The sequence below is a fragment of the Sardina pilchardus genome, chromosome 11 (assembly GCF_963854185.1).
Source record: "Sardina pilchardus chromosome 11, fSarPil1.1, whole genome shotgun sequence".
NCBI classification, from domain to species: Eukaryota; Metazoa; Chordata; class Actinopteri; order Clupeiformes; family Clupeidae; genus Sardina; species Sardina pilchardus.
Window position 1 is genome coordinate 12,925,636 of NC_085004.1, and position 23,463 is coordinate 12,949,098.

Sequence of the window (23,463 nt, forward strand, 5' to 3'; positions counted from 1 at the left end):
AGAACACATGACAGGTGGGGGAGCCTGGAATGAAGAATTCTGAGCTGTTGACCACCTGGGGTGTTGGGGAGTTTCCATATGAGGCCCACCAGGCCCTTGGAAAAGTGGGACTTTATCTTTCAGTTTATGACAACCACAAGTGCAGGTCACCTCAGTGCCATCACAAGGTTTATAAAGAAAGGAGAAAGAAAAGAAAATGGGCCACCTAAAAAAGTAGAAGAAAAAAAGAAGAACAAGGTGGAAAAAATATCACATGTTTATGTTTCATGTATTTTTTTGGTCACTATTTTTTAAGTTCTCCCTATTCATCACAGGCTATTTCAATCTAGATAGCACTGCACAAATTTAGCAGCCACAGTTGCCTCCACAAATATAAACAGGTAAGAATAGATGATTCATTGTGTGTGTGTGTGTGTGTGTGTATGTGTGTGGGTGGGTGTGAGTGTGTGTGTGTGTATGTCTGTGTGCCAATGTGTACACAATGAGGTGTGGTTTTATATGCGCGTGGATTCAGACATCCTGTAATTATGTCAGCTTTCAAAAACAGTGTTTGTGCACCATGTTATTTCATGAGATTCTTTTTTCCATGTTAAAAATTCTAAACTGTTGACTTGACTTCTGAAGGCCGTCTCCTGACCTCAAAGCTAAAGTGTCTCACGGTGAATGTGAGAAACCGCAAGTCCTGTGAGCAGGAAGGAGCACTTCCTATCGGTTTTTTTTTTGTTCTTTCAAATATATTCTTTGAGAGACGGAGTAGCTTTAGAACAAGCTTTGATACCAGCCTGGGCCTTGCCTCTGAGAACCAGCTGGGAGTGCAAACAAATTCCTTGTACGGTCTACAAAAATAAATTTGCTCTAGATAGTGTGTAAGTGTCAGCGTATTGTTTGCTGCCCTCTTAGGTCTGTCCTTCAAGACAGGATAGAGAGAAAGAGAGAGAGAGAAGTGAAAGGCATGTCTGTTTTTACAGCATTCCCACTGTGTGAGTGCCATAGATTTCACTTTCACTGTGGTGGCCCAGGCCCAGTATTTGGGGCTTTACTGCAGCGAGGGGCCACAGCTCTAAAACACAATGTGAGATTTTACAACAGAGGCAGTGTCAGTGAGTCCCCTCGCTCAGGGCACACACCATTGTATGGCTGTGGCATTTTTCAACCATGTTTCCCAATGTGCCGTACCTCTACCTCCTGACGAAGGCTTTTGAGCAGAAATGCGTCAAAGCGTTTTTAAATCATGATCTGCTCATAAAATAAAGGCATTTGAACTATTTCATCAGATGAGTGCCTAGGTATCTTCTAACTTGTACCGTTGGCTTGTTCGATTCCTGTCACTTCCAAGGGTGCAGTTCAATATCTACCCCAGCGAACAACCCTCCCCCTAATATAATGTCTACCCGGAATCATGATCTGCTCATAAAATAAAGGCATTTGAACTATTTCATCAGATGAGTGCTTAGGTATCTTCTAAGTTGTGCCGTTGGCTTGTTCGATTCCTGTCACCTCCAAGGGTGCAGTTCAATATCTACCCCACCGAACAACCCTCCCCCTAATATCATGTCTACCCGCATGGGTCTGATGACTAGGCTCAGGGAGGCTCTGATACCTGGTCTGGTGCGGGCGGTGTCTGGTTGCCAGCTGGGGAAATCAGTACTTCTGCTCTGTTGCAACCACCTTCAGGCTCACGCAGGCTCTTTGCTCACACTATACTCTCCCAAGATCTTTCTGAGCTGTGTGTGGAGGGGAAACCCAGAGAGCATTCTAGAATAGGGGCAGCACACACACACAGATGCGTACGGAAATACATTTTTGTCAAGGCTGAGTGTTAACCAGAATAGAGCTGCCCCACACTCCTTCTGATAAGCTCCTTTATCTGGAAAACACAGAAAATTGACTCCTTCCTGTGATCTAGCCACCAGAAATCTACGTATGAGTGTGCGTGTGTGTGTGTGCGCACGAGTGCGTGCGTGCGTGTGTATGTGTGTGTGTGTGTGTGTGTGTGTGTGTGTGTGTGTGTGTGTGTGTGTGTGTGTGTGTGTGTGTGTGTGTGTGTGTGTGTGTGTGTGTGTGTGTGTGTGTGTGTGTGTGTGTGTGTGTGTGTGTGTGTGTGTGTGTGTGTGTGTTTGCATGTTGTTGAGGCAAGTAAGAACCTCAAATTTCAAGCTTAGTTCTCTCTCATGGCCTCTCATCCTTGGCCATGTTCATACTTACTCATTGTGTACTTACTGTGGATACTCTGTTGATTCTGATGAATGTCTTCATTAAAATCTCCTGCAGAAACTAAATGAAAAGCTTTGATGTCTTTGATGTACCGTCCTTTTGTTGTTTTTGCTGTTATGGTTACAGTTATGGCTATTGCTATATGGCAGACATCTTTGTGTGAAGGCCATTTCACAATAATTAGCTTTCCTCCTGTGCACCTTGATACTCACACTTTAAGTCTCTTTCATTCTTGGAAGGGAAGTGTCTTTCAGATGGTCGGTCTGATTTACAGCTTTTGCGGTGATCATGCTGAAACGTCTGTCTGGTGTGGTTTAGCCTTGTGACGCTATTGTCATCGACACAACCAAAACAAAAGACATTGTCTACTCTGTGCACATTTGAAACATGAGGGAAAGACATTCAAACAAGAGCAATAAGACATCCAACCAAGAAGTTAAGCAATGATGGAGCTAACTGACAACAATTTCAAAAATTCGTATTTGTATTTACCTCCCCCCCCAAACAAATGTATTGAATGTACAGCAGAATACTGCCTGTGCCATGAATCTTGTACCTTGTTGTAATAACCATGATATTACAAATATGGTTATTGGTTATGATTATTGTATTAAACAGACGCTTTTCTCCAAAGCCACTTAAAGAATATGTTTCTAGTCAAAATGAATTGTAAACAGTTGGAACAGTTAGTAAGCCTACATTAAGCAAGATATAATAATAACACTAATGCCAATACAATATCAAATATCAATATACAAACCATAACTCTAAGAATTAATTCATTGTGATATACCAATGACTCAGTGTTGAGTGTTTGATAGAGTTGACCATTGAGCCCTGGAGAGTAGTCCCAGATGGCCACATGTCTCATAATGACCAAGGCAGGGCCCCAGATGGACATACTGCCCAGCATGATTAAAACACACTTACACAAGGATTGGACCCACAGGCAAACACTTATTGATGTGAGAGCACACACACACACACACACACACACACACACACACACACACACACACACACACACACACACACACACACACACACACACACACACACACACACACATACACACCTACCCATGTACACACACACACACACACACACCGGCCCGGTGCTTAATCAGGACATTCGTCACCTTTTTGAGGTCACCATGGTGACCAGTGTGACCAGCTGCCTGACTCTGTTCCCTAAGGACTACGTGTCCCACCGCCCCCCCCTCTTCATCTCTCAGCCAATCACTGAGCAGAAAGACAGCGGTGGCACGCTTTCAATAGATTCAGTCAGGCTGCATTGATCAGATGTGATTATCTCTGTATGGTCATACGGTCATTCTGAGTACAGAAAGGATGATTCACAGAATAAACAACGGAAAACAATGCAACAGCTAGATATATAACTAAGGCACATGTCTTCAGAAACCATTTCCCGCCAACAGTTTATCGCACTTATGTAAGCGCAATCAGAAAAGCACAAGTTTTCACAGGGGACAGAAACAAAACCCTCCCAGTCTTTCATCACCCCTATCTTGGTAGGCCTGTCTGTCTTTTCCTCTCCTTTCCGCTCTCTCTTTCACGTACACAAGTGCAATGCTACACACACCACACACAGACACAGACACACACACCACACAGACACAGACACACAGAGACACACAGAGACACACAGAGACACACACACACACACACACACACACACACACACATACACACACACACACACACACACACACACACACACACACACACACACACACACACACACACACACACACAGATACACAGACAGACACACACACACACACACACACGCGCGCGTAAAAAGCATTTACAAACACTTCCAGTATAAGTGATTACAACAATTACAATATTTAGTAGAATATCCACATTAACCCATCCATAAACCCAATTCATTAACAAAAATAACTATAAAGTGAAATTCAATATCAACCAATTTAATTGAATATAGATTTATTGAATAATTGTTGTGTACCCTCACTTATCACTCACTCACTCTTCATTCATGAAACGCCACTAGAAACCATTAGTCATTTTCGTTTCACGGTAAAAAAAATAGGAAGTAGCCACACGAGACCATCTCATGGCACTATGCATATATCATCAGGGGAACGGCATTAAAGTTGAATGTGGGTTTCTGAAATCATGCTGCCATTTACTGGAATAGTGCCTGGTGGCATTATACTGTGGTGATGCGGGAAGTCAGGAGGTCTATCTGTGTGTGTGTCTGTGTGTGTGATTGTCTGTGTGTGTGTGTGTGTGTATGTGAGGGGGGGGAGTATGTTTGTGTGTGTGTGTGTGTGTGTGTGTGTGTGTGTGTGTGTGTGTGTGTGTGTGTGTGTGTGTGTGTGTGTGTGTGTGTGTGTGTGTGTGTGTGTGTGTGTGTGTGTGTGTGTGTGTGTGTGTGTGTGTGTGTGTGTGTGTGTGTGTGTGTCAGTGAGTTAGGGGGGTTGATGGTGAGTAACAGCATGAAGCTGTGTGCTGACTCCTTTGTGGTGGAGCACAAAAGGCTGATATATCTCATCCACCATCCCACATTCATCCATCCATCCCATATTCATCCACCCACCCCAGATTCATCCACCATCCCATAGCCTATTCATCCACTCATCCCATATTTATCATTTATCTAGTCATGAGAGCTTCTTACCCCCTCCCCCCCCCCCTTTTCCCCTCCCTTCCCCTCCCTTCCCTGTGTAGCCCAGGGCCTATATCACCTGCACTGGGTTGAGGCTTTAGTAAATTGTTACCACAATGCAAAACCAGGGACTTTCTGAAACTTCCTCTTATGATTCCTCTTCCTCTTCCTCTTCTGGCTGATGAGTTCAGTGCTCTGCTTTAACATAAGCTTTTACAAAAAAATAAAACAATCAAAGATGTAGCCTACAATCACTGGCAGTTAACATACAGCTTCACTGACCTAATCTAACCCGGGTCTTCCCTTCAGTGCTGTTTGTTGGTATGGTGTGATTCAATCTTGTGGTCATTAACAATGTTTATACTGTAATTTGGGTGTCATTTCCCCTTACCGTTTTTTAATCGTTATCATCGTTATCGTACTGTCTGAACATGTTAAAAGTGTCTTAAAAGTCACTTAAGTACGCATGGCACACTTTGTTATTGGCACAAGCAGAGAAACTTAGGATGACTCATAAATGACAGCATGTGTTGTTTTAGCAAACTCAACTTTTTATGGGAAATCATAGTGTCTCAAAGGAAAAGGGAAGCAAAGGGAAATCCTCAAAGAAGACGATACTTACAGCTAAAGAGGCAGCTCTGTCTCATCTTTGAAGTATTTGACTTTGATTTGTCTCCAGGTTTTCATACTTTTATATAAGGTATATTACCCCATATTGTCTTGAAGAATGGATAAAGCTCTATGGGCATGTAAAACCTGCGTCACTCTGTCTAACATTAGTGTATACTGCCACCTGGTGGTAGTCTTTACACCGAGTTGTATACAGAGAATCTATGGACCTGGACTAGCTGGCCTACAACAACCCATCAATGACAGTATCTGTTAAAACTTCAACACCTAAGCTCTAAGTTAAATTAAAAACAGAAAAGTAGGGAGTTAAACATTATGAAAAACAGTTAGACATGAAAGATTTAAGCCATTTGGAGCAGACAGTTATTTATAGGAGGATTCCTTGCATCATTTCTCTCGCTGGTGTTACTGTACTCTTCACACAGCAAACATGGCCTATTTAGAACAGCCCTCAAACCCAGCGCTGCGTTCACACTCTTTGAAGTTTCTGTGCAGATCAGCGAAATTGGGATACTGAGAGAGAGAGAGAGAGAGGAATAGAGAGAAGAAGAATGAGAGAGAAATAATGATTGCATGGTGGATGAAGTGGTATAAGGTAGACAGTGTGACAGAGTGGTAGAGACAACAGGGAAAAGAGCAAAGGTTCCCTCCAAGGGGAAACAGCAGGAATTTAGGCAGTGGTTGATAAATAGTGGGGGATGGCACACTGACTGACAGACCTGCATGCGTACACGCTGACTGAAAACACACACACACACACACACACACAAACACACACACACATACACACACATACACACAGACACAGACACAGACACACACACACACACACACACACACACACACACACACACACACACACACACACACACACACACTCAAACACAGTGCATTAGAATTCCAGGCTGACAAGAGACGAGGCTGTGGTTTGGGAGGAGTATTCCGGGCACAGGATGGAGGGCTTTGAGTGAGTGGGTGGGTGGGATTCCTTGCCCGGCTCCAGGGGGATCCATCCAGGCGGCCTGGTTCACAGGCTGAGGCTGAGGCACGGCTCAGATGAGCGATGAGTGTTTGAGTGGAGGTCTCGAGAACAAACTCAATGAAACAAACCACCCCCGTAACAACAAGAGCCAGAATCCCACAGACGGCCACAGACACAGCAGACATGTTTTAGCACACAGTTAAATACATCAAACACACACACACACACACACTCACACACACACACACTGTTTTGCCAGTTCCAGCTGAGATCATTGTACCTCTAACAAGGCTTTGAGGAGTTATGGTTTTCACATTGACCCTGTAATACACAATGTGTGTGTGTGTGAGAGAGAGAGAGAGAGAGAGAGAGAGAGAGAGAGAGAGAGAGAGAGAGAGAGAGAGAGAGAGAGAAAGAGGATAAAATGGGAGTATTGCTTGTCCAAAACATTACTACCATATTAACTGCCCCCATGTATTACTAGCTGAATACATCTTGCAAAACCAATGTATAAACCTCGGCTAATAGTTGGGAAATTACGATATTCTGTTCTCGTTTTAAAATACATATACTACATACACATTTGCATATTACACAATGTTGTCTGCACTGAACATGCACCTACACCTGAAGTGTGGATCACGTGACTAGGGTTGCCAACTCTGAGAAAATAAAATACGGAACAAAAATACCGCGGGGGGCGAGGGTCATTGGGGCCCACCTACACGCACCTCCACCCCACATCAAATTATCATTATGATTATCATTATCACAATTATTATGCTATATTGTTAGACATGCACTTCACTTCAAAGCAGTCAATATTTGAAGTGCTAAAAGTGCTTAAAGTGCTATGCATGTGTGTACATGTCCTATGCACATCAGGCCTGCTTTAATAATGTAAGATATATTTACAATAGTTCATTGCTTTTGCATGGTTGCATGAGAAATACTTCTGAAAACAACAGCAATTAAATGGGTGCTATTGTTTTGGGATGTTTCCCTCATGCAATCATCATAGGCCTACTCTGGTAGGCAAATGGAGAAAAAACGTATATGCTTTATAATGAAATTTCATTTGAATGCCTGAATGTAAAGATCCAGAAAACATAATACCAACTTTTGTCTATGGTAAACGGCCGAGCATAGGCGTAAATCACTTGGAGATCTTTAAATGAAAGACTAAAGCTACAATCTTTTGACCATGTTATATTCAAATTTGACTAAACAATACTCAATGCTAAACAATGTATTGTACAGTCTCTGCTCTGTTTCCATGGAAGTTGCAAGAATCCACGTTGTTAAATGTCATTACGTAGCCTAATTAAATAGTCTTCCAGGTTGAAACGGAGCTTTGCCAACAACGTTATTGTGTAGTTTCAGTTTCTGTCGCTCAAACGCACAACCGCATGCATTCAATGAACGCTCATACCACCACTTATTTGTATGACTCTGTTTAATCACATCAAACTAGCGAGCATTTCCTCCTAATTGCAGAAACTTTGTTTTCTTTTCTGTCGGGCCGCGGTTGCTTGATCCTGATCAATTGCGCTAATTATCAGGTGAAGCACCGGACCTCACTCCATGCCTTGCGGACCAGCAGGCTTCACGTTGTGTCAGGGAGTTTTTTTGTGTGTGTTTTATGTGTTTTTTTTTTATTGTAGTATGTGTGCATTGAGCAATTTCTCAAAAATACGGAACAAAGAGCGTTCCGTATTAGTTCAATACGGAACAAGACTTTTAGGTGTCAAATACGGGACGATTCCATATTATACGGAACGGTTGGCAACCCTACGACGTGACCATTCACACTGTCAGCATTGTAAAATGTTGAATTTAACTGCACTACAGATGCTACCAAAGACGGCAAAGCCCGTAAAAGCTTGTTTTTCGGTCACCGTGTTGCATTTACAGCTGGCAGACTAGTAGTGGTCACAGTCACAGTAAGTCATGAAGAGTCAAGACGCATCAGACCGACATGGTCCAGTCAGGAAGGGAACATCTACGTCATCGTTTTCAGGCGTTTGCGAGTTTGCTGTCCACATTACTGTAAAACACGAAGCCAGTGCTTACAAATGAATACAGGGCCAACCACGTTTTCAAAATGCTTCGTTTGAGGAGCTTGTGAACACCGGAGTAGTGTACGACAGGTGAAAACATAACAAAAGTGTATCGGATTCAAACATGGAATGTATGGATGGAGTAGTGTGAATGTAGCCAAAGTCTGTCCTTTTAAAGCAACATTAAAGAGTTTTTTGTACCTTAAAATATTGTTTCCATAATCATTTCAGTGGTTCATCAACTCGTAACAGGGTGAACGGCACTTCAGCATTCACTTCATGGCCCTCTATCGCCTATAACTGCACTATGTAACTTTACCAGATCAGGTAGCGGATCTGTAGTTCGATGGAATAAGATAAGAAACTACAAATTTGACTTGCTTCGATGTCATAATACATCATACTTCATGCAAATATGCAACATATTCTACCTTTTCTGTGGACATCGTTATTTGCTGGATAAACAAGTTGCGTGTGTGCGACAGAGGAAAAGTGCTTTAGTGTTGCATTAAGTAGCCCTTTTCAAGAGATCTTCTTAAAGTTGGAGAACACAACATGTCCTGGTTTGCATCAGTCTCACTCATTTCACCTCTTGTTACCATGCATCTGCCGCACACTCCCCATCGCACACTCTTTACAGTAATATTTACACATTATTTTTGGAAGGTTGCTCTGGTGAAAACATAACTCAAATTCTTGGCATTCTAGCATGTGGTTGTAAATTGTTTACTGTTTTGAGAAGTCTGTCCAGGTTCAGTCTGAGATTCCAGAGCCATAAACATGAGTGATGAGTGGAGTATCCATGCATGCAGCTACTAGACCGTCTCACAGCTCTCTCAACTAACCTGAGACACAAACAGGGGAGCGAGCTTTTTGTTGATGCCCAAACATGGTCACATGAACACAAACAAAAAAACAATCCCCCCCAGATTTGAGACACTGAGACATTCTGAAACTGGCACAAGCCAAAAGTGTATCACAGAAGTGTGTCGTGTGTGCAGTGGGGCTGACACGGTTCCTTTTGCTTCACACAGAAAAGCAGAAGCTGTGGTTGTGGGGTACCAGCCTGGGGAGAGGAGGCTGTGGCCGTGGGATACCAACCTGGAGTGAGGAGGCTGTTGCCAAGGGGATACCAGCCTGGGGAGAGGAGGCTGTTGCCAAGGGGATACCAGCTTGGAGAGGGGAGGCTGTAGTTGTGAGGTACCAGCCTGAAGAGAGGAGGTGTGAGAGGCAGCGTGGAGGGTTCTCCCAGACCTGTGTTTGGAGACATATACTCATTCACAACGAACAGTGCACTATATAATATACAACCACCATATTTTGTAGTTATTCACAGATATTGCATGTTTTGTAACTGCCTTGTGTCATGTTAATGTGCATTTGTTTGATCTATTTGATGCACTATGTGGTGCGTGACGACTGCATTTTCCAAGCGCAGGCCTTGTGTACGTACTGTGGGGCTGAACTGGATGTCTAACTGTGTGGTCTCTCGCATCACTGTCTGTCTGCACGCAGCAGACGCACCCTTTCCCTGTCGCCCTGACTATTACAAGAGCAGACCCTCGCTGGAGCTGGCTCTGCGCTGGGTTTTGTCTTTCTCCCTCCTTCAGTGGTGTGGCCAAGCCTCAGTGAGAGTTTCCTGGCTGTGAGGACAACCCCCGGGCTCCAGAATGGGATCTTAGACTTAATATGCTTTTGTTGGAAGAATTTTCTATTTGTGGTACAGTATATTTGTGTGTGTGTGTGTGTGTGTGTGTGTGTCTGGCCCTGTAACTGTACATGGGGTGGAACGATGTCTCAGATTGGCCGCCACAGAGCTGACATGTTGACGATAGCGATGATTTGTTTTTTGTTACTCACCAGATTCCCTTACATTATAATATGCTCCACTTTTTAATGGTTTCCCTAAATCTTAAATCCACCAAGGGAGGGAATCCAAGCCGAGGCCCAATAAAAATCAGCCCCAGATACAAGGGCCTTGTTCTGGGGTAAAACAAGGTAGTGATACCCTATCACCCATTTCTTCCTAGTGTTTACTTGGAAAATATCATGGTTCTGTACTTGACCTGGGAGTGTTTTAAACAACAAATTCTTAGCCAAGCACCAGTGAAATGTGGGCTCTGCGGTAACATCCAGCAGGGGAAGAAGAATCAGTCGTCCATGGACAATGGATGACTCATGTATATCTTACAGTCTTGCATGGATGTATTTTTAATGCAACAATAATCACAACCTCTCAGAACCGTAACTAGTGAAGTCATTACTGTGCCACAAATGGCGCTCTTTGAACAGGCCCCAGACTGCGTTTTCGGGCTAAACCACAATGTCATCAACGTAGAGACGGCATCTGTTTCCGCTCTTCGTCCCTGGACACGTTTCACAGACTTCTACCTTTGAAATAGTAATCAGGTCGACCATGTCCAAACGGCCCGACTGAGTCGTCGTGATAATAGTTCGCACAGTCCCGTGGCTTGCTGTCAGATGAGGGGCGAGGTGCGGAGAGAAGGCAGGGCTCATTTCCTCTTTCAGTACCTGATCCATCCTCCGACCCCCCCCTACCCCCCCCCCCCCCCCCCCCCCCCTCCCCACGTGTGCGTTCTTCCACACAGCGCCTCTGCCTCATCAGCCCACCAGGGCCCGACCACAGGCATGCGAGATGAGGGGAGGAGAAACATCCCTAGGGGAGGTGACCTCATTATTAGAGAACGAGAGTGACAGAGGGAGAGGAAGAGGGAATGGTGTATGTTTGTGTGTGTGTATGTGTGTGTGTGTGTGTGTAAGACATTGAGGGTATTAGGATGAGACAATGGTGTGTGTATGTGTGAGACATTGAGGGCCTTGGGTGAGAGAGACGTGTGTGTAGGCTGAGTGTGAGACAGGGGACCTTAGAGAATAAAAGAAGAGGGAGCACAAGTTATCATCCAGGTAGGTCTAGAGTGCTCATGCCACTCTGTAGTCTAAAACCGTATAATGAGTTGTCATACAGTTACACTTTATCTCAACATAGTTTAATTATTACATAATCATTTACTGTAAGTGTAATGGTGATGGGAAAATACTGGTAACCACTCCGTAATGCCAATAGATAGGTTTGATACAGCTTGACACCGCAAGGTTGCAATAGCGGATAGGGACACTGGGGGCGGGAGGAAATATTACTGTTTTCGATGAAACTGGTCAGTCAAGCAAAACAACGATCTCTGAGCGATTTTATGACTATGAAAAAGTTTCATAGGGTCTCTTTAATTACAATCTCCATAAATCCAGGCTGAGTTTGCTATGTTTAGCCTAAATAATCAGACGGCCTGCAAGCAGACAAGCAGCCCGTTGTCCCATAGCAGGCTAGCCTACTATTTTGTTGGTATAGGCATAATAGTTTGTTTCTCACATTTCGTTTTAGCAAGAAGAATGAATGACGGAAGTAGCCTAATGCATCACATTCTTTATTTCATTTTTTCAGGTCCGAGCAACTGCCCCTCAAAATTCCTGGGCACGTCCCTGATCTCGTTCATTGTGAGGAAGTGGTTTTGAGAAACACAAATATGCTTCCTGTTTGTAGAGGCTATACATTTTTAGTGTTACTAGGGTGACAGTAACTCATGACATAAACAAGGAGTAACAGACTGCCTGTGAAACACTTCACCACTTTCAAACACAGTATACTCTTTGCGATCATGGAACAACAGAACATCTCAAATATCACTGCACTCTCTCTGAAAGACCAGATGGGCAGTGCAGTGCTGGGTTTTAGTTTTATGCTTGGAGTACCTGGAAACATACTAGTTGTGGTGGTCATTCTGAGACACTTCAAGAGAGAAAACTTCACCCTTCATCTGATGCTTAACTTGGCAGTCTCTGACATCCTCTGCCTGCTCACTGCTCCACTGGGAATCTACAACTTGCTCTTTGGCTGGTACATTGGACATGTGCTTTGCAAAACCCACTTCTTTCTTGTCTATCTCAGTATGTATGTCAGCTTACTGACAGTCATGTTGATTAGTGTTCATCGGTATGTGTTTGTTCTGCACCCCAACAAATGGGCCAAGTTGGGCCGAAAAGGAGAGATAGCTTTACTTCTCATCTTGTGGGCAACAGCATGTATGTACGGTATTCTGGTGTTCTCCACACATGATGTAATATCAGATGGATCCAGGGAGTTGTGTTGGAGAATCCCTTTGTCAGATCAGTATAGGATTGGCATACTTCTGTCAGAGATTGTGATGACTTTCATCATTCCATTTTCCATCATCACAGTATCGTATTTTTTCCTCCACAAGAAGGTGAACCAAACTGCCTTTTTCTCCGACCAGAGACTAACAAGGCTGATCACAAGCATCGTGGTGACTTTCCTCATCCTGTGGACACCGTGTCAACTTGTTAGCATGCTGGAAGTTTCCGCCATCTCTATTAAATCACAAAATGAAGTTTTATCAAATAATTTGATGGACATTAAGAATGTGAGTAGACCCATTGTAAAGAGCCTTGTTGTCATTAACAGCTGTGTAAATCCACTCCTCTACGCATTCAATTACCGCAGCCTTCGACAAACGGCAGTAGAGTGAGGGGATGAACTCAAACAGCGAGTGTCTCAGAGCAGTTGTGACTAATATCTTATGTTCATGCACACTTAGAACTGTTAGAAAGTCAATGCATATGATTTTGCTAATATCAAATGTGTCAATACTCAAACTGCAAATGTTGTAGGCTACCTATACTCGAAATAAACGAGATGGAAAATCATTGTGTAATGGCATGACTGAATCATTGTGTACTGGCAAGTATTAGGCTAGCTAATATATAAATTGGCCAAGTTACTCACAGTGAGTTCAGCCAATGTAAAATAGTCCTCTCAACCTGAGCTTACATATGGTGAGTCACTGAAAACCTGATAAAACTGCCACCTCCTGTAGCCTCCCCTCGTCTTGTTGCCATCATCATTAGCCTATACCTTTCTTAAGACGACTCTTATGACAGAATCATTTACTGTAAGTGTAACTATGGTGATAGGAAAATACTGGTTTTAGAGACATTTCAAGAAAGAAACCACTCAGTAATGCCAGTAGATGATACAGCATGACACATTGAGAAACTATGTCAACTTTGCAATAACCTCGCATAAATCAACCCATCCAAGCTGAGTTATGGCTTGTCTTTACCTCTTCTGATTCCAATTACCACCCCCCACCCCCACCCCAGTCCCCCCGCACGCTCCCACCCCACCTCTGTGCTGTTCTATGGGGTAGCAGGCCTGATTCCCAGCAGGCATCGCTGGGCAGATTTCCAGCATCCAGGAGCCCAGCCTGGCATATAGTCCTCTCTCTCCTCTCCGTGCTGTTTGCTCACAGGGTAATCCTCGCCTGCCACCGTCAATCACTTCAGCCCGTTCCTCTTGGATCTGGCATTCAAGTACGTGACTCTGTCGAACAACACAGAGCGAGCGAGATGCTGTCTTTGTGCTGGACTGATAAATAAAGTGCTCTTCAAAATAAACGAGGACTGACAGGTCTGCCCACTCTCCCGCATGCTTGGCTTCAGTGTCATGGAGGTGCACTAACGCAGCCTGCTACGGCCTTGTCTTGATGTGGGTTTCTCAATCTAGCGCTGCACAAAAACTGCTCTAAATGAGTGCAATAAATCACACTGAAAGTGCTTTGATGATCTAAGTTCAGTTAGATAGATGAGTTTACAGAGTACAGACAGACAGCAAACCTGCACTCCATGGACTGGAGACCCTAGAGCAAAACTGAGCAGCCCACCAGGTCTTTGTTACGACAACAACACTAACAATATTTAACATACCTTAACATAATTAATGAATGCATTACACATTAATACTGTACGGACAGACGCACAATTTGAGCTGGGATGGGCATGTTGTGTAGCCTAGAAATCTAGACGCCCCTAGCTGGTCAGGCTACATGTGTAGTAGGTTAGGTTAACATTGACTTGCCCATTTGACACTTACCTGATTTAGGCCTACATGGGTCTGTCCTGATCCAACAGATGGCATGTCTCATCAGGGAGAGAGACCGTGTTTCAGATAGCGGGTGTCTGGGCAAGGACAATGTTAGACCTAAGAATTACTGTAGCCTATTTCATGACAAGGCTCAAATCAACAGGTCAATGTTCAGTGCTTCCCCTGGATAGGAAAGTTGGCTAGTCTACTTCTGTGATGTCCATGATCAACAATCTAGAGAAACTGACATGAAATATAATAGTAAAATAAGACATCACAGGACAATCAATTGCAATGAGCATGTGTGTGTAAACAATAGCATAGACCTGGTAACATGAATCAATGAGAGGGTGGTGTATCGATAACCAGCCACGGAGCTTTTGACCTGTTCAAACTTCTGGTCGATTTGACATGGAATTAATTTTCAGGACAAGCTTGAGAAAAGCCTCCTCGGAGCACCGCCTCCACTGTCGAATCCCACCCACCTCAGACTTCCAGTGCTCCAGTCCAGTGTTCTCTCCTCTTCCCTGTGAAAATTCCTGTAGGAAGACCGACGAGGCACCACATTTTGGCACTGTTCTCAGAAAGCGTGAAAATAACAGCACACGAAGAAATAACGATTACCAATTCCAAAGCATTTTTAAGGTGAGTGCTTGTATGAGTTTTATTCAGTTGCATGTTGATGTATTGGTTGATGTAAGCTACAACTGCTAGCTACCTTGGTTCAATCCTTCACTGGCATGCTAACATTACTCTGAAGGTGTCGAATGACATTCAACACGGTAGAATTTTGCAAGAATGCATATTAGCATTATCGATACAACAGTACCTATTCCACAATTCACATCTTCTCGTCCTATTTGTATGAAACTCAGTCTTTATCATTGACGCGATGAATTGCGTATTCCTTTGTGCACATTTTTTCTTTGACATGTTTGAAAGTTTATGGGTGAGCAATGTTGAAAATCTTAGCTAGTCGTTGTCCAGGAGTAAGTAACGCTACGGCATCCCGAACAAATTATGGATTTACACAGATGTATTGCTAATTAGCACGTCTGTTTTCATTGCTGAATTATATTGGAGTCTGTTCTAATTCTCTGGCGTGACTGACGAGATTCTCCTCGTAGTAACTACCAGTGTCCTACTATTCTTACTCCTACACAATGGAGTTACAGAAAAAGTTCACACAACGCATGCCGAAGGTATCTTGGACTACTCTCCACAATGTTGTCCGAAAGTGGAGAATCTTATAAACACGGAGTGGCCAGAATAACTTAATCTGTATCAAGCAGTGTAACATCCTGAGCTCGGTTTATTCCTTATAATGCATACCAGAAAGGTGCACGAGGCTGTAGAACACTCATGCCAGTTATTTCAGTCAGTGTCATTCAAAGTAAAAATTAAATGATTTGTGCAACAATCTATTTGTAGGCTTCTCTATCCAGCTGTGTGCTGTAGGCTAGTAACAGCATCGAGTTGAGGCCAAAAACATGTGGACTAGTTCATGTGACTATAGTGATATTCTGGGAAATGTCTGAGAGAGCATTTCTCCCATGCCATATAAACCCTCTTGCTTGAACATCTGATGCGTCTGCTCTCAGACTCCTCAGCTACTTCCCATGAGATTTGATAAAAAATCTGTTTCCCATTTTTGTTTGCCTCTGTTCTTCCTTCAAGTATATTGGGATGCCTCCCTGCACTGTTCTCCTGAGCTCTCAACTGCTCTAGCTGACTGTAACTTGTGCTGTTCATTTGAGCACTCGATCATTTACCCACAGGTGCCCTCCATCATAGTAGCCTGCAGATTAAAGGAACAGTCATCAATAGTTCATCGGAAGTCATATCCGTTTATGATTGTTTATATTTAAAATTATGAATGCATTTGTCTAAAACTGCATTATATTCTATTTTAACGGAGGACCAAATGAAACACACCAGGGAGGTATCTCACCCCTCCCTCCAGTATTCCCAGAGAAACATTTTTGCTTGGGGCCCAGGTTGCCCCCACTTTGTTTGTTTCCCGTTTTCGGGGGCCAGGGCTGCCTACAGAGACCAGAGTTTTTTTTTTTTTACAGTGTACTCATGGAATGTAATTGCCGACTGCACCATCAAACTCTCCCATCAGCATGGCTGTGTGATAGACAGTCGAGTGGCCATGACAGAGACAGAGGCAGAGCATCCGCTTCTGAGCGACACCGAACATCTGTTTTCCTCCAGCGCTCCAGCCTGGGAAGGGCTGTCCCTCTCGTCGCTGTGTTGCTCTTATTTTTTTTTTCTTTAAAACAGCAGAGAGAGAACGAGGGAGAAAAAAAAAGTGGCATGGTTGCTCTCGGCACATAGCGCAGTGCTAGCGCAGGGTCAGGCCAGTTGCATGAAAGCCTCTCTGCCTCACTCAGCCTCACATTTTCCACCCTCGGAATAGAAAGCTCCGCGGCCGGCTTGCTGTCGAACACACTCTTCCGCGATAAATCCCATAATAACCACCAGGGGAGGTTCCTCTCTGATTTACAGGCATTCCCAGGATATTGGTTCAAACGCAGACACACACACACACACACACACACACACACACAGGAAAACATCGCCGTGAGCCCATTTAAGTGAGGTCTGGGAACAGGAGATTTCAGCGGGTGTGGGGTGTGTGTGTGGGGGGGGGGGGGGGGGGGGGGGGTGAACTATTGGGAATAGAAATGTCCAAGAAACAAAAGAGAATCTCAAATGTAGGACCGGGGACGTTTCCAACTATCCCCTTCACAGATCCAAATCATTTTTTCAAATCAGCACTGCACATGGTGTACAGTGCAGTGTTTTGTGTGGGCTTTCTTTTTCATATGCTGTTAATCAGATATCCAAAGGAATTCTCCAGGACTGCTGTGATACATTATGACGCATGATGACAGATTGACTTTCTGTTCTGAGAGTGAATCCAAGTTGCACTCCTATAAGCAAATTTGAAAGCTGGCTATTGGTGGTCTGGTTTCATCCCACATCAGACCCACAGGCCTCTCTGGCCTGAGTGCAGTTTTCAAGGACCCACTGAGTGGAAAGCTGTGGGTTACTGCTTTTATTTGCGAAACAACGCTCAGATATTAACGAGTCTGGATGGGAATACTTCACTTTTCATTGGGGTGTGTGTGTGTGTGTGTGTGTGTGTGTGTGCGTGTGCGTGTGTGTTCACTGATGATCTGAGAACTATGTGAGTATCCTGGATCATTACTTGGGTCAGGGAATGGCAACAAGTGTGCAGTGATGGGTACCAGTGGATGTCACCAGTGTTTATTTCTTGTCTTCGTGGTCACACATGACGAATTCTCACCTCGTCAAATTTGCCGGCGCCCGTCTCCCCTGCAGTCTGGAGGTCAAAACTGCAGTCCAGACCCTAACTCTCCCTCCCCGTGCTCCGACCAGCTGGCTACTCGGCAGATGGTCGGCTGGTTTTTGTCTCTTGCCACTCCTCACAACCCCCCCCCCCCCACACTGCCTCCTTCTCCATACTAAACTACCATCACGAGGGAATGGACTTTGCTTCACTACCCCTCTTAGCTGAAACATGTAGCCTGTATAGGCTAGTCATATTAACATGAATAGGAGATGTCAGAGCAGAGACGACGTGTCTCCTTTAGTTCGACCTTAGGTTCTGTTTGCCATCTCTTTGTGCTTAGAGTGACTTGTGTGGCTTACGTGAGCATGCCAGCCAGTGGGAGTGTGTGCAGGGTTGCCATGACGACTCCATATTTTTCAGAGGGAACCAACCCATCTGCTTGCTAGCTGCGTGCACCCCCCTGTCTGTCTCAGGCAGTTATGTGTGTGTGTGTGTGTGTGTACGTGTGTGTACGTGTGTGTGTAGGTGCATCTTGTGTGTCTGTAGGCAATGCCTCGGCCAGTGCGGGAAAGCTGTCTTTTGTTTCTCTTCCTGTGCGAAGTATCAACATCCTGCACACTCCTTAATCCCGCCAAATTTCTGCAACACTTTTGCGTAAATATAGCGCAGGAGGATATTCTCATATCAGGAGATCTCTTGCATGGAGGCTTATTCTTTTTTCTCTCGTTGTGTGCCTGCATGCCAAATTGACAGTGTACCTACAATCAGTGGAGCCAAGTGCATTCCTCTCCGCCACACCCGGCACTTAAATCACTCGATGTGTTTGCTCTTTCTCCAGGCCTCTCTCTCTCTCCTTCCCTCCTTTTCTTCTTTGCAATTGTGCAACCATTTTTTTCTCTCTCTATTGTGTTTCCTTCCGTCCTCCACTTCAAGTTTTGTCTCCAAAGATAACCCTGTGGGCTATATTCTATTCGCTCATCGTTCTTGCTTATGTTCCCCCAGTCAGAATTTTTTCTCCATTATTTAAGAGGAGGAATTTTTCCCATTATTTTGCCTCTTGGTCTCTCACACAGACCCCCCCCCCCCCCCCAACACACACACACACACACACACACACACACACACACATGAGTACACACGAGTACACACACACACACACACACACACACACACACACACACCCCCGTCACACTGCATGTCCTAATCAGTTTGGAAGGATTTGGAGCTGGGTGCCCATGACTGATACAGCCTCTGTTCTCGGCAGCGCCAGTCGTTGGGCGATTAATCTGTTGGTGGCAGCAGACTAGGAGCTGCTCCTCAGCCTGGTGAAGCGCTGGGAGAGCTGAGCCCATGTCGGCCCAGAGAGACAGAGAGTCAGAGGAAGAATGAGAGAGAGTCAGATAAAGAGAGATAGAGCTTGCAGAGAGAGAGTCAGAGAAAGAGAGCGAGAGCCTGTATTGAGAGCACTTGAGAGAGAAGGGCAGAGTCAGAAAAAGAGAGTGAGAGGGCCTGTATCAACTCAGAGAGAGAGAGAGAGAGAGAGAGAGAGTCTGAGTTTTCAGTTCTGATTGTCCAGGCCGACCCAGTTTTCATCTCCCCGGCCCTTGTCACCTCCCAGCATCATAATCTGAGGCTTGGTTGAGCTTGGGGCTCATCAGAAATGAGGCTAACTTACTCCCTTTTTATAGTGTGGTTTATAATGTGTGTTAGGCTGACAGTCAGACATTTTAAAGCTGTCATAGAAAATTGTCCATATTTACTACACCAAGACATGACAAACTGCACATGATCTTGACCTGGCCAATAGACAGAAAAGTATGATTCAAACTTTGCCTGAAGTAGAGTGTGTGTGTGTGTGTGTGCGTGCGTGTGTGCGTGCATGCGTGTGTGTTTGCATGCGTGCGTGTGTGTGAGAGAGAGTGAGATAAGATTAATCTTGCCTGGGCTATGTTCTGAGGCAGTCATGATGGTATTCCCATGGTGGAAGTCTGGTCTGCTGTAATACATTCAGCCATGGCCAGGTCAACACTTGCAGGTCTTATGTCAAGGGCAGGGGAGTATTTTTGGAAATCAGAACACATTAAATGGACTGTCCGTCATTAGCTGGGGTCAGCACCATATTCCAAGCCAGGCTCGATATTTGCAGGTGAGAGAAGAGAAGGTGAGCGTGTCACGAGATTAAGATCCAACACATGCTGTTTCACATTGAAAAATATGGATCCGACCATTAGCAGAAATGGGTCATCCAGGGTTTTTTTTTCTGTCACAGTAAAGACTACAGTTATTGTTACATTTCATAGTTCCACAGCTTGTAACATTCTCTTCTCTTGTTCTGGACATTTTGGTTACACTTTGGAAGCTGTGTGTTCTAACAGTTCACAAGGATTCTGTTTGACAGTAACTGACGTTGTGCAGCTTCCTGTTTCTCATGGCTGAGGGGTCTGTGGGTAGCCCTCATTGAGAACACCACAGAGGGAACTGTCAGCTCCGACTGTCAAACACACAGATATGGAAGTAGATAGTGTCATGGAGACAGCAGTTTGTGCTCTCTCTCTCTCTCTCTCTCTCCCTCTCTCTCCCTCTCTTCCTCTCTCTCTCTCTGGCAGCAAGCTCAGCAGAAGGGCTTGCCTCTGACTCTCCCCAAAGGGTTCTCTGTTTTTTTCTTCTTTTTACACCCTCCATACTCCCTCTTTCCCTTTTAGCTTGTCAGCTTAATTGGTGTTAACCGATTAAAGTTCTCTCCCCCCCATAACAGTTTTCATCACGGTTGTGGCTAGAAACTTGGCAGCTTTTGACCCAGTCTGTGACTCTGACAGGCTACAGAGTGAAAGAAAAAAAAAGCTCTTTCAAGCCTTTAATCATTGAGTCAGTAAATGAGACATAGCACTTGAGTATGCCAGCATTCCTGAAGAACAAAGCTTGTGTGTGCGTGTGTGTGTGTGTGTGTACAGTGTGTGTTGAGGGGGTTATGTCTGACCGGGCCATTCCTCCCCCCCTGCCAGGAGGACTGTGTGGACACCTCATTGGTGCTGTTGGTTGTAATCCCAGCTGTTCCCAACTGCAAAGATCCCTGGGATGATTTTGAGAAATGAGGGCGACTTTGAATGTTTGCCAGCGCTCTGTCCACTGAAGTCTGATGAGGCTCTGATGAGTAAACTCAGGAGCGATTAAGCAAATGCTGAAGCCGGCGGACACAGTTTTGTAGTACGGTGAACTGACTGAGGACCTTTTTTCGCTCGCAAATACCTGCTGTTTTGTTATTTTGTGTGTGTGTGTGTGTGGGGGTGTGTGTGTGGGTGTGTGTCCAAATTCCCTACAGTCCAGCACTCTGCTGGTGGAGTATTGCTATCATATGATCTTGCAGCCATTCCACTCTCAAAGCCAAGGACTGGTGTGCACTGTGCACTGTTTATTTTTGGAAGTTTTCTTTTGTCTATGTTCTTTAATAAGTAGGTTTCTCTCTCTCTCTCTCTCTCTCTCTCGCTCTCTCGCTGTGTGTATGTGTGTGTTTGTGTGTATGTGTGTTCTGGAGTGAAACAATTAAACAATGGCAGTCAAGGGGAATTCGGCAAGATCTGCTCGCTTGGCTACAAACCTCCTCTCTCTCTCTCTCTCTCCTACGCCTCTCTGCCTCTGTGAACTTGAGCCTCAAAATGTGTACCGAGGCTCAAACCCCTTCGCATATAGCTGACCGCTGCTGGGTGATTTGCTGCTTTAAATAAGAAAGGGCTAATTATTCAGCGTATTGGTGGAGATTTTCTTACAGGCCCTGGGGCCAGCAGCGATAGTATTACATCACCCCCAGAGGTCTATAAGCAGTCGGCCAGATGTGGCCGGTGGCTGAAGCAGAGGAGGCCTTGCAGGGCCCGTGCGGCTTTCTCAGGCAAGGCCGTGCCCTGCTGGCTTCTGGGTTTAAAAAAAAAGAAAAGAAAGCTGCCTACTTCCCCGAGTCCACGAGTGGCCTAGAAAGCGAGACTGGGGTTGACCACGGGGAGTGGTGGTGCTGGTGGTGGTGGTGGGAGAGGAGGGGAGGAGCAGCGCTTCTTTGCATTAAATGGACTCGAGCGTTTCTTGATAGACTAATAGGCTCCAGATGTTGTGGGCCAAATGCATGCAGTATTTGAAATTCTGAGTGAGTGAGTGAATGAATATATATGTGCGTGTGTGTGTGTGAGAGAGAGTGTCTGTGTGAGTGTGTGTATGTGTGTGTATAGACTGGGTTTTATAGATGGGGAATGAAAATAAGGAAGGGATCCCACAAATCAAACCTAAAGAAAACCTCACTGAGTAAATCCCCCCACAACTTATTCTGCAGCAGCAGCGCATGTGTGGTGACGAGGGACGTATGTTAGAGGATAATTATAGGACCCCCCTCTGCATTTACCAGCTGAGTCAGGGGGATTTGCCTTGATCAGGAAATATTTGGAACCAATCCACGCTCTTACACACACACACACACACTCACACACACACTCACACACAGACACACTCACAACTTACTGATAAAATGAGGTCTCGTAAATGAAGGAATGTGTTTTTACTATTGTCCTATTTCACTGCTGAGGGTAGATGAGAAAACCATAGGCACTATTTATTTTCTACTGGCCTCAGCCCCACAGCTTTAATGCTCAGATTATGTTAAGAGCGGGGGGCTTTTGGAAGGGACGGATGCCTGTCGGTATAATCAATGGCGAGCCAGTCAGTGGCGTCGTAAGTCAGCAGCAGCGCTGCTATGTCTTTGGAGCCTTTCGAGACTTCGACCCTCTCTCTGATACTCTCAGGAGCATACCACTGGCTTGGGTATCTTTTGGATATCTTTTTCAAAAATGTCCTCAGTCCACCCTCCCTTATTGAAGGATTTGACTGGTCATGAAACATGAATCGATCGTATTTTTCAAGGTCCTTGACAAAACAGTGATCATTTTCGCAGACGTTGACCTACTCGGTCACCCTCCCTGCAGGGGAGTCATTTCTCTTCTCGTTTAGGCCGACTGTGGGTGTTGCCCCCGAAACCATTTCCCTGAGGGAGTGCGTATCATAAAGTCTGATCCCTTGGTGTTTTTTAGCCCCCTGTTGGCTTATTAGCAGACAGATTTAGGGGGCTTTAATGCTCAATTACCCCGGCCTTAAAGCCGCTGCTGATTACCCATAATTCCAGTGTAACGGCTCCGCAAACCTTGACGTGTGGGGGGGCTTTACGGAAAGTCCCGCAGCCCTCGCGCTCACACAAGAACAGAGCATGCTGGGTCTTGATTTGGGGCTGTTGGCAGGTAGCAACACACTTGGTGCAGTTCACTGCAGCTCAGCGCTATAATTAATTCCCAACTAGATAGCCTGGGTCAGCGCATTGTTCCGATGAATCAAACGGATCGTGAAGTCTCTGACATTTTTAACAGGCTCATCATCCTATTTTACAGCTGGAAAGGGCTTGCAGTTGTATCGCGTTACTGAATTGCCTGAGCAAGCATGACATGGCGTAACATAATCATAAATCGTTTTATGAAGGGAAACACTTTTTGCTCTTAACTGGGCTACCATTTTTGTTTAAAAATCAGCGTTCAGAGCTTAAGTATTCAGCACAGGGCCAGTTGCTGTTCCGACACACATCTGCAGTGGGGGCAGTTGTTTACACTGGGTTTTTGTT

At 44.9% G+C, this 23,463-nt stretch overlaps 1 protein-coding gene across 3 annotated transcripts in view; it reads left to right on the forward strand.

Moving 5' to 3' along the window:
* Nucleotides 1-15,006: 15,006 nt before the first annotated feature.
* The window catches only part of ccdc102a (coiled-coil domain containing 102A), an 81,992-nt gene continuing 73,535 nt past the window's right edge, over nucleotides 15,007-23,463 (forward strand). For all 3 annotated transcript variants that reach the window (XR_009940702.1, XR_009940703.1, XM_062549877.1), the window contains exon 1: nucleotides 15,007-15,142. The gene's annotated coding sequence lies outside the window, so the exon portion shown is untranslated. The remainder of the gene's footprint in view (nucleotides 15,143-23,463) is intronic.